The following is a 12526-nucleotide window of genomic DNA, read 5'->3' on the forward strand; positions in this document are numbered from 1 at the left end:
TTTACAGCTGTTAACATTTGCCTTAAGTATTGCAGTACTCCTCTGTTGGGTGCATAAATAATTACTATTGTTATATCATCTTTTTAGATTGATCTGCTGATCATTATGTTGTGTCCTTCCTTTTCTCATGTAACAGTCTTTATTGTAATGTCTATTTTGTGTGATATGAGTATTGTTACACCAGGTTTCTTTTGATATCTATTTGCATGAAATATCTTTTACCATCCCCTCACTTTCAGTCTGTATGTGTCCCTAGGTTTCAAGTGGGTCTCCTGTAGACAGCATACATATTGGCTTTGTTTTTGTATCCATTCAGGCAGTCTGTGTCTTTTGGTTGGAGCATTTAATCCATTTACATTTAGGGTAATTTTCGATATGTATGTTCCTATTACCATTTTCTTTATTGTTTTGCATATGTTTTTGTAAGTCTTTTTCCTCTCTTGTGTTTCCCACCTAGAGAAGTTTCCTTAGCATTTGTTGTAAAGCTGGTTTGGTGGTGTTGAATTCTCTTATCTTTTGCTTGATTGTAAAGCTTTTGATTTCTCTGTCAAATCTGAGCCATAGTTTTGCTGGATAGAGTATTCTAGGTTACAGGTTTTTTTCCCCCTTTCATCACTTTAAATATATTATGCCACTCTCTATTTGTTTGCATAGTTTCTGCTGAAAAATCAGCTGCTAATATTACGTGGTTTCCCTTGTATATTATTTGCTGCTTTTTCCTTGGTGCTTTTTAATATTTTTTGTTTGTATTTAAGTTTTGATAATTTGATTAATATATGTCTTGGTGTGGTTCTCCTTGGATTTATCTTGTATGGGACTCTCTGTGCTTCCTGGATTTGATTAACTATTTCCTTTCCTATGTTAGGGAAGTTTTCAACTATAATCTCTTTAAATATTTTCTCAGACCCTCCCTCTTTTTCTTCTTCTTCTGTGACATGTATAGTTCAAATGTTGGTGCATTTAATATTGTCTCAGAGGTCTCTGCGACTCTTCATTTCTTTTCATTCTTTTTTCTTTATTCTGCTCCACAGCTGTTATTTTCACCATTCTATCTTCCAAGTCACTTATCCGTTCTTCTGCCTCAGTTATTCTGCTATTAATTCCTTCTAGTGTATTTTTCATTTCAGTTATTGTATTGTTCATCACTGTATGTTTGTTCTTTAATTCTTCTAGGTCCTTTTTAAACATTTCTTGTATTTTCTAGATCCATGACTCCATTCTATTTCTGAGATCTTGGATTATCTTAACTATCATTACTCTGAATTATTTTTCAGGTCTATTGCCTACTTCTTCAATTATTTAATCTTGTGGATTTTTACCTTGCTCCTTAGTTTATAACATAACTCTCTGTCATCTCATTTTGTATAACTTATTGTGTTTGTGGTCTCCTTTCTGCAGTCTTCAACGTGGTAGGTCTTTTGTTTCTGTTATCTGCCCCCTGGTTGGTGAGTTTGGTTGAGGGTCTTCTGTAGGCTTCTTGGTGGGAAGAACTGGTTCCTGTTCTCTGGTGTGTGGAGCTGTGTCTTGTCCCTCTTGTGGGCAGGGCCATGTCAAGGTGTAGGTTTTGGGGTGTCTGTGAACTTAGTAAGAATTTAAGCAGCCTGTCTACTGATGGATAGGGCAGTGTTACTGTCTTGCTGGGTTTTGGTGTAAGGCATCCATCACTGGATCCTTCAGGCTGTTGGGTGCTGTTGTGTCTTGGTGTTGAGATGGAGATCTCCAGGAGAACTCATGCTGATTAATATTCCCTGAGACCAGGAATTCTTTGGCATTCAAGTGTCTTGGACTCAGCCCTCTTACCCTAGATGCTCAGGACTGACCCCTGGCCAGGGAACCATGACACTGCAAGTTGCATGTTGTGGCCAAAGGAAGAAAAAATAAAAGAAGAAGAAAAGAAAGCAGGCAAACAAAACCAAAGACAAGTATGTTTTGATTTCTTCAGTGAACCATTGATTGTTTAATAGCATGTTATCTAACCTCCACGTGTTTATATTTTTAAGTTTTTTTTCTTGTCATTAATTTCTAATCTCATAGCGTTGTGGCCAGAAAAGATGCTTGATATTATTTCAATTCTCTTAAATTTCCAGACACTTGCTTTCTGGCACAGAATGTGATCAAATTTGGAGAATGTTCCCTGTGCACTTGAGAAGAATGTGTATTCTGCTGCTTTTGGATGGAATGTTTCTTCAATATCAATTAAGTCCATCTGGTCTAATGTGTCATAGAAGGCCTGTGTTTCCTTATTGATTTTCTGTCTGGATGATCTGTTAGTTGATGAAACTTGAGTATTAAAGCCCCTCACTACTATTGTGTTATTGTTGATTTTTCCTTTTATGGCTGTTAGAATTTGTCTTATATATTGAGGTGCTCCTATTTTGGGTTCATATATATTTAAAATTGCTGGATATTCTTCTTGGATTAATCCCTTGATCATTATGTAGTGTCTTTCCTTGTCTCTTGTAATAATATTTATTTTAAAGTCTATTTCATCATATATATATATATATATATATATATATATATATATATATATATATATTTATATATATCACTACTGCAGTTTTTTTTTGGTTTCTTTTTGTATGGATTATCTTTTTTCTATCTACTCATATTCTGTCTGTATGTGTCTCTTGGTCTGAAGTGAGCCTCTTGTAGACAGCATATATATGGGTCTTGTTTTATATCCATTCAGCCAGTCTATGTCTTTTGGTTGGAACATTTAATCCATTTGCATTTAAGGTAATTATCAATAGGTATGTTCTTATTGCCATTTCATTAGTTGTTTTGAATTTGTTTTTGTAGGTGTTTTCTTTTCTTTCCTTCCTCTTCGTTCTCTTCTCTTGTGATTTTATCACTATCTTTAGAGCTGTTTTTTGGATTCTTTTTCTTTTATATGTGTGTATCTATGTATATTTTTGATTTGTGGTTACCATGAAGTTTTGATATAGCAGTCTATATATAAACAAGATTGTTTTAAGTTGCTGGTCTTTTAATTTCAAATTTATTTCCAATATCCTTTGTCTGTGCTCTCCTTTTCTCCAAATTTCTGGTTTTGATATTTTATTTGTGTGCTGATGATTTCCTACCTTTACTCTACGTTTGCCTTTCCTCCTGATCTTTTCCATTTGTAATTTTCTTTTTTCTAGCTGTGGCCTTTTTTTCCACCTAGATAATTTTCTTTAACATTTGTTGTAGTGCTCGTCTGGTGGTACTGAATTCTCTTAGATATTGCATGTCTGTAAAGCTTTTGATTTCTCCATCAAATCTCAATGAGAGCTTTGCTGGGTAGAGTATTCTTTGTTGTCATCATTTTAAATATATCATGACACTTCCTTCTGGCCTGCAAAGTTTCTTCAGAGAAATCAGCTTATAAACTTTTGGGGATTCCCTTGTATATTACTTGTTGCTTTTCCCTTGTTGCTTTTAATATTTTTTTTCTTTGTCTTTATTTTTTGTCATTTTGCTTACTATGTGTCACATCATGTTTCTCCTTGGGTTTCCTGCCTGAGACTCTCTATTCTTCCAGGACTTCAGTGACTGTTTCCTTTCATGTTAGGGAAGTTTTTGACTATAATATATTCAATTATTTTATCAGGTCTTTTTTCTCTCTCTTCTCCTTCTGGGACCCCTATAATGCACATTTTGTTGCATTTAATGTTGTCCCAGAGGTCTCTTATATTGTCCTCATTTCTTTTCATTCATTTTCCTTTATTCTGTTCCACAGCCGTGATTTCCACCATTCAGTCTTCCAGCTCACTTCTCTGTTCTTCTGCCTCAGCTATTCTGCTGTTGATTCATTCTAGTGCATTTTTCATTTCATTTATTGTATTGTTCATCTCTCTTCTTTACTTCTTCTAGGTCGTTGTTAAACATTTCTTGTATCTTCTTGATCTGTACCCCCATCATTTTCTGATATCTTGGATCATCTTTACTATCATTACTCTGAATTATTTTTAGTGTAGATTGCCTATTTCCATTTCACTTAGTTGTTCTTCTGGGTCATTTTTGTTGTTGTTGTTGTTACTTCATCTGTGACATATTCCTCTGTCATCTAATATTTTCTAACTCTGTGATTTTGATTTATATTTCACATGCAGCAGTATTGTAGTTCTTCTTGCTTCTGCTCTCTGTCCCCTGTGAATGAGCCTGTCTAAGAGGCTTGTGAAGACTTCCTGGTGGGAGGGACTGGTACCTGTCCACTGATGTGTGGAACTTGGTCTTGTCCCCCTGGTGGGCAGGGCCATGTAAGTAGATGTGTTTACCTGGCAGCAGTGTACTCAGAAAGACTTTACTCATCCTGACTGCTGATGGGTGGGGCTGTGTTCCAACCTTTTGGTTGTTTGTCCTGAGGCATCCCAGCACTTGAGACTGCAGGTTCTTGGGTGGGACCCAGTCTTTGTAAGAAAACAGTGACCTCCAAGAGGGTTCACGCCAATGACTACTCCCCAGAGCTACCACCACCAGTGTCCTTGTCCCTGTAGTGAACCACATCTATGCCTCACCTCCATAGGAGTCCCTCCAATACTAGCATGTAAGTCTTGCACAGTCTCTTATGAGGTTTCTTCTTTTTGGCCTGTGTCCTGGTGCACATGGGACCCTGTGTGTGCCCTCCAATAATGGAGTTTCTTTTTCCCCCAGTCCTGTGGAATTCCTGTGATCAAACTCCTTTGGCCTTCAAAGCCAGATTCCCTGGGGCTCCTTCTCCCATTGCCATATCCGCAGACTGGAGAACTGGACTTGGGGCTCAGACCTTTCACTCCTGTAGTAGAACTTCTAAGGTATAATTATTTTCCAGTTTGTGGGTTGCCCTCCTGACATATATGGACTTTGATTTTATTGCAGTTGTGCCCCTCCTACCATCTCCTGGTGGCTTATTTGTTTTTGGATGTAAGGCAAATTTTTTTGTAAGTTCCAGTGTTTTCTTGTCCATGGTTGTTCAGCAGTTAGTTGTGATTTTGGTGTTTCCATAAAATAGGTGAGCTCATGTCCTTCTTCTCCACCATCTTTTCTCTTCTTCCTGGCTTGACAATTTCTTCTTCACTTTGACTATTCCCTCTTGCACTTCACTATAAGAAGCAAGGAGAAATCAGGCCATACTTCCAACACTTTGCTGAGAAATATTTTCAGACCAGCATCTAAGTTTATGGTTTAAACTTCTATGTCCCACAAACCAGAACACAGTTTGGGCAAGTTATATTTGCCACTTTATGACAAAGATCAACTTTCCTGAAGTTTCCATTAACATGTTTCTCATTTCTGTTTGAGATCTCACCAGTAGCACTTTTAACATTCCTATTTCTACCAGCATTCTCTTCATGATGATTTATTTATATCTCTAAGAAGATAGAAGCTTTCTCTATAGCTCTTTTCTTTTCTTTCTAATCCTTTTCCAGAATCACCTATAAAGTTCACGTTTCTACCAAAAGACTCTTCAAAGACAGTTAGTTTACTTTAAAGACACTATTTCCAAATCCATTCTGAGGTACTGGGGTTTAGGACTTCAACATATGAATTTTAGAGAGACACAGTACTTTTCATAACAAATAGTTTATCTCATTTTTTGTGTTGTCTTTTTACTATCTTGATAGTGTCCCTTATTGCACCAAAGTACTTAATTTAGATAAACCCTAGTTTTTTTTCTTTTGTTGTATATGCTTTTATTGTTATAGCCAATAAACCATTGCCTAATTCAAAGTCATGAAATTTTCCTCCAAGTATTCTTTTAAGAGTTAATATTTTCTGTTTTGGTGTTTGACCCATTTTGAGTTAATTTTTATATGAGATGTAAGAAAATGGTCTAACTTCTGTGTTTTGCATGTAGACATCTATCAGGATCATACACTGGATAAAACAAATAGTAACCACATAGACAATGAAGATGGTGACTACATAAACTGTTGACTCAACTAGTGGGACCAGAAAATATGTAATTCTTCATATATGACTATATCAAAGATGCTAACTGATAATAATGCTATACTGGTTGATCATACTCTTAGCCTGCTAAAAGAATGACCAAAAGGTGGCAATTGTTACAATAGAAAAAGGAGACTAATCTTGAAAATTCCTTGAGCAGAAAAAACTGTTTATCTATATAAGCAAATTTATATTAAAATTTAGCTAATTTTGAAAGACTAACTTGCCACAAATAATTTCTTGTTTATTCCTCTAGAAACCATAACCAAAACTTGAGCTGCTTCCCAGAAATGATATGAGGTAAAAACTAACCAATTTCCTTTCATTTAAAAAAATTTTAATATTATAAGCAGTTACTCTGAAAAGTAAACAGTCACTGCTTTCTCACTATATAAGCTGCTTTATAACAATACACTCCTGATCTTCATTCCATGTTTTGATTTGAGTGCTCCTAGTTTGCAAACTCTCCTGTGGTTTGTGAACAATAAAATTTTACTAATTACTACTTTGGTGACTTCTTGGCTTCACTTCTGTTATTTATGAACTTTTGACCACACCTTATCTAATATATGATTTGTAAATACCTTCCTCCATTTGATAGAATGTCTTTTCATTTTGTTGAATGTTTCTTTTGCTGTGCAGAAGTTTTTTAGTTTGATGCACTCCCATTAGTTGAATTTTGCTTTTGTTGCTTGTGCTATTGGTGTTATAACCAAAATATCATTGTCAATACCAATGTCAAGGAGTTTCTTTCCTATTTTCTTCTAGGAGTTTTAAAGTAGTAGATCTCATTCTCAAGTCTTTATTTCAAGTTAATTTTTGTGAGTGGTGTAAGATTGGGACCACTATCATTTTTCTTTATGTGGTTATCCAGTTTTCCCTTCATTTGTTGAAGAGATTTTCATTCTTCATTAAGTTTTTTTTCTGAGTCACTTGTGAAACATTAATTGACCATATATTCATGGGTTTATTTCAGGGCTCTCTATTTTTATGTTGATACCATACTGTGTTAATTACTTTAGTTTTGCAGTTTAATTTGAAATCAGGAAGCATAATGTCTTTGGCTTTGTTATACTTTTTAATGGTTGCTTTGGTTATTTGGGATATTTTGTGATTCCACATAAATTTTAAGTTGTTTTTCTTTTTAATTTTGGCTGTGTTGGGTCTTCATTTCTGTGTGAGGGCTTTCTCTAGCTGTGGGGAGTGGGGGCCACTCTTCGTCGCAGTGCATGGGCCTCTCACTGTCGTGGCCTCTCTTGTTGTGGAGCACAAGCTCCAGACGCGCAGGCTCAGTAGTGTGGCTCATGGGCCTAGTTGCTCCGTGGCATGTGGGACCTTCCCAGACCAGGGCTCGAACCTGTGTCCTCTGCACTGGGGGGGAATACCCTTGGGATTTTGATAAGGGTTACATTGACTCTATAGAAGACATTGGACACTATAGATATTGTAATAATAGTAATTATTTCTGTCCATGGACTCTGGATTTCTTTTCATTTGTTTGTGTCTTCAATTTATTTCATCAACATTGTAGTTTCATTGTTTAAATTTTTCACTTTCTTGGTTATATTTATTCTTCAATATTTTACTGTTGTTGATACTGTTTTGAGTGCAGTAGTTTCTTTGATTTATTTTCAGATATTTTGTTCTTAGTGCATAGAAACACAATTGATTTCTGTATGGTGATTTTATATTATTAAATTTGTTGATTATTTCCAACAGATTTTTGTTGAATTTTTAAGAATATATATAAAATCATAACATCTACAAATAAAGACAATTTTACTTCTTTCCAATTCGGTTGCCGTTTACTTCTTTGTCTGCCATGATTCCTAAAGCTAGGACTTTCAGAATTATTTTGCATAAGAGTGGTGAGGGAAGGCACCCTTGTCTTTTTCCTGATCTTAGAAGGAAAGTTTTTATTCTTCCAAAACTGAGTATGATATTACCCCTGGGTTTGTTAAACATAACCTTTATTATGTTGAGGTATGTTTCTTCTAAACCAAATTAGTTGATAGTTTTTATCATGAAAGAAAGTTGTATTTTGTCAAATTATTTTTCTACTTCTATTGAGGTTATCAAGAGTTTTCTATCTTTTATTCTATTAAAGTGGTGTATCACATTTATTGATTTGCATATGTTGAACCTTCCTTGCATCCTAGGGTAAAGTCCCACTTATCACAGTCTAAGATTTTTTTTAATGTGTTGTTGAATTCAGTTTCATAATATTGTGTTGGTAAATTTTACATCTATATTCAAAAAGGGATACTGATTTATAATTTTCTTATAGTATCCTTATCTGGCTTTGATACCAGGGTAATGCTGGCCTTGTAAAATGACTTTGGAAGTGTTCCCATTAATTTTTCTTTAAATGTTTGGTAGGATTACCCAATTAAAGCATCTGCTTCTTGGCTTTTCTGATTTTTGATTACTGATTCAATCTTATCAATGATTAATGTGTTCTGATTTTCTTTTCTTTCTGAGTCAGTCTTTATAGGTTTTACATTTTTAGGAATTTACCCATTTCTTCTAGTTTATTCCATTTTTGACATATAATTTTATAATAGTCTCTTATGATTCTATTTATTGTTGTAGTCTCCTCTTTTATTTCTGATTTTATTTATCAGAGTCTTCTCTCTTTTTCTTAGTCTGGCTAAATGTCAATTTTATTTTTCTTTTCAAACAAAAATTCTTAGTTTTATTGAGATTTTCTATTGTTTTTGTGGTCTTTTTTTCATTTATTTCTACTCTGATCATTGGTAGTTCCTTCTTTTTGCTTATATGGATTTAATCTGTTCGTTTTCTATCTACTTGAGATTTAAGTTAGGTTGATTATTTTAAATATTTCTATTTTCTTACCATACACGTTTGTCACTGTAAACTTTCCTCTCAGCATTGCTCTTACAGTATTCAGTTGGTTTGGATGTAGTTTGTTTTTATTATCATTTATTTAGTAAGTTTCCACATGATGGTAAATTTTCAAAATTTCCTCTATTTGTTGATTTCTAGTTTCATACCATTGTGGTTGGAAAAGATAATTTGTATGACTTCAATATTTTAAAATTTGTTTTGTAGTCTGTAATTTGATCTATCTTTGAGAAATTTTCATCTCTAATTGAGAAGAATATGTATTCTACTGCTATAGGATGAGATGCTTTATAAATATCTTTTAGATTCATTTGATCTAATGTAATTTTCAAGTCCGATGTTTCCTTGTTGATATTCTGCCTGGAAAATCTATCCTTTGCTGATAGAGGGATATTGGCATCTCCTACTATAATTTTATTGTTAATTTCTCTTTTCTGATTTGTTAGTATTTGCTTAATGCATTTAGGTGCTTAAAGGTGGGCGCATATATATTTATAAATTTTATATCTTATTTTATTGTTATTTCCAGTTTCTTTCAGTTGCTACTTGCATGGAATATCTTTTCCCATCCCTTTATTTTGAGCCTATGTGTGTCCTAAATCTAAGGTTATTCTTTTAGAGACAGCATAAAGTGGTGTCTTGTTTCTTTATCTATCTAGATAAATTTGTGTCTTTTTATTGGTAAATTAAATACATTTACATTTATAGTAACAGTTGATATGTGAGGACTTACCAAGGCCATATAATTAATTGTGTTCTGGCTTTTTTGTAGTTTGTTTGCTTTCCCCTCTTGGTTTCTCTTTATTTTTAGATAGTGATGATTTCCCATGGTGGTATGCTCTGGTTATTCTTTCTTTATCTTTTAGAATCTTCTGTAGGGTCTTACTTTTTGGTTACCATGCTTATGGATAACATGTTTGGTTTTATGCTGAAAGCAATTTAACTTTGATCATATACAGATATTGCACCCATTTATTCCCCTTGTATATATTTGATGTCACAATTTACCTTTTTTACATTGTATATTCATTAACAATTCATAGTAGCTATAGTTATTTTTAATATTAATTTCCTCTAACATTTATGCTATATCTAACTGGTTAACACAAAATCCTATTATAGAATTATAGTTATCTAAATCTAACTGTGTATTTATCTTTACTAACGTGTACATACATTTTTGTGTTTTCATGTTATTAATTAGGGTCTTTTCATTTCAGATTGAAGAACTCTTCACCATTGCTTGCAAGGCAGATCTAATGGTGATGAATTCCCTCAGCTTTTGTTTGTTTGGGAAATACTTTATTTCTCTCTAATAGATAAAGGAAAACTGCCAGATAGGGTATTCTTGGCTGGCAGTTATTGTCTTTCAATGATTTGAATATGCCATTTTACTCTCTCCTACCCTGTAGGATTTATGATGAGGAATATGTTGATAGCTTCATGTGAATTCCTTTGTAGGTTACATGAATGAAAAATATTGCTTGCCTGCCATATCAGTAAATAAGGGATGTTGCAACCATCAATCCACTGCAGCAACCCCTGACGAGGAGCTCCGAGGGAATTCAAGATGGAGACAAACTGCCAACTGCCCGCTGCCAAGCCCTCAGCCACTGCAGCCACATGCAGTGGTGCACTCTGAGGTGATTCAGGATGGGAAAGAACAGGATACTGGCTCTACATAGCTAAGGGGCATATCTAAAGAATGATTGCAATGAGCCCAAACTCTTGCATCTTCCCATACATAGAAACGTGCTAAATTTATTAACTTGAGATATCTGGTTTTCTTTAATTAATGGTAATCTTTTGATGTTCCCAGTACCTGGTATTTATTGCAAAATCCCTGTATATCCTGGCTCCTCCCTTACATCTTTGGAGCAGTCCATTGTAGCTCTTCTGAGAGGCTGCATCCTGGGTTTGAAGACCTCAGAAAGTCTGCCAAATAAAACATAATTCTCAACTTTTAGGCTGTTCATTTTCAATCGACAGTTACATATTTTTCTCTGATTTTTTAAATTATTATTATAGGGGTATAGTTGTTTTACAAGGTTGTGTTAGTTTCTACTGTACAGTGAAGTGAAGCAGAGTTCCCTGTGCTATACAACAGGTTCTAATTACTTATCTATTTTATAGATTTTAGTGTATATATGTTAGTCCCAGTCTCCCAATTCATCCCATCCCTCCTTTCCCACTTTGGTGCCATACGTTTGTTCTATACATCTGTGTCTCTATTTATGCCTTGCAGACCTGTTCATTTGTACAAGTTTTCTGGATTCCAGAAATATGCGTTAGTATATGATATTTGTTTTTCCTTTTTGGCTTCATTCACTCTGTATGACAGACTCTATGTCCATCCAGATATCTACAAATGACCCAATTTTGCTCGTTTTTATGGCTGAGTAAAATTCCATTGTATATATGTACCACATCTTCATTATCCATTTGTCTGTTGATGGACATTTAGGTCCATTCCATGAACTGGATATTGTAAATAGTGCTGCAATGAACATTGGAGTGCATGTAACTTTTGGAATTATGGTTTTCTCTGGGTATATGCCCAGTAGTGGGATTGCTGGGTCATATGGTAATTCTATTTTCAGTTTTTTAAGGAAGCGCCATACTGTTCCCCATAGTGACTGTATCAATTTACATTTCACCCAACAGTGAAAGAGGATTCCCTTTTCTCCACACCCTCTCCAGCATTTGTTGTTTGTAGATTTTCCAACGATGCCCATTCTAACCGGTGTGAGGTGATACCACATTGTAGTTTTGCTTTATATTTCTCTAATAATTAGTGATGTTGAGCATCTTTTCATGTGCCACTTGGTCATCTGTATGTCTTCTTTGGAGAAATGTCTATTTAGGTTTTCCACCTATTTTTTGTTTGGGTTATTTGTTTTTTTGATGTTGAGCTGCATGAGCTGTTTGTGTATTTTGGAGATTAATCCTTTGTCCTTTGATTTATTTGAAAATATTTTCTCTCATTCTGAGGGTCGTCTTTTCATCTTGTCTATGGTTTATTTTGCTGTGCAGAAGCTTTTAAGCTTCATTAGGTCCCATTTGTTTACTTTTGTTTTTGTTTTCATTACTCTAGGAGGTAGGTCACAAAAGCTCTTGCTGTGATTTATGTCCAAGAGTGTTTTCTTCTAGGAGTTTTATAGTGTCTGGTCTTACATTTAGGTCTTTAATCCATTTTGAATTTATTTTTGTGTATGGTTTTAGGGAGTGTTCTTCTTTTATTATTTTACATGTTGCTGTCCAGATTTCCCAGCAACACTTATTAAAGAGACTGTCTTTTCTCCATAGTATATCCTTGCCTCCTTTGTCATAGATTAGGGGAACATAGGTGCATGGGTTAATCTCTGGGCTTTCTGTTCTATTGAATTATATTTCTTTTTTTGTGCCAGTACCATGCTGTCTTGATTACTGTAGTTTTGTAGTGTAGTCTGAAGTCAGGGAGTCTGATTCCTTCAGCTGTGTTGTTTTTTTCTCAAGATATTTTGGCTATTTAAGATTTTGTTTTTCTAATTCTATGAAAAATGCGATTGGTAATTTGATAGAGATTGCATTGAATCTGTAGATTGCTTTGGGTAGTAGAGTCATTTTCACAATATTAATTCTTCCAATCCAAGAACATGGTATATCTCTCCATCTGTCTGTGTCTTTGATTTCTTTCATCAGTGTCTTATAGTTTCCTGAGTACAAGTTTTTACCTCCTTAAGTAGGTTTATTCCTAGGCATTTTA

This window comes from Aethalodelphis obliquidens, unplaced genomic scaffold (assembly GCF_003676395.1).
Source record: "Aethalodelphis obliquidens isolate GAN/ISIS:26980383/991018 unplaced genomic scaffold, ASM367639v1 scaffold106, whole genome shotgun sequence".
Classification (NCBI taxonomy): Eukaryota; Metazoa; Chordata; class Mammalia; order Artiodactyla; family Delphinidae; genus Aethalodelphis; species Aethalodelphis obliquidens.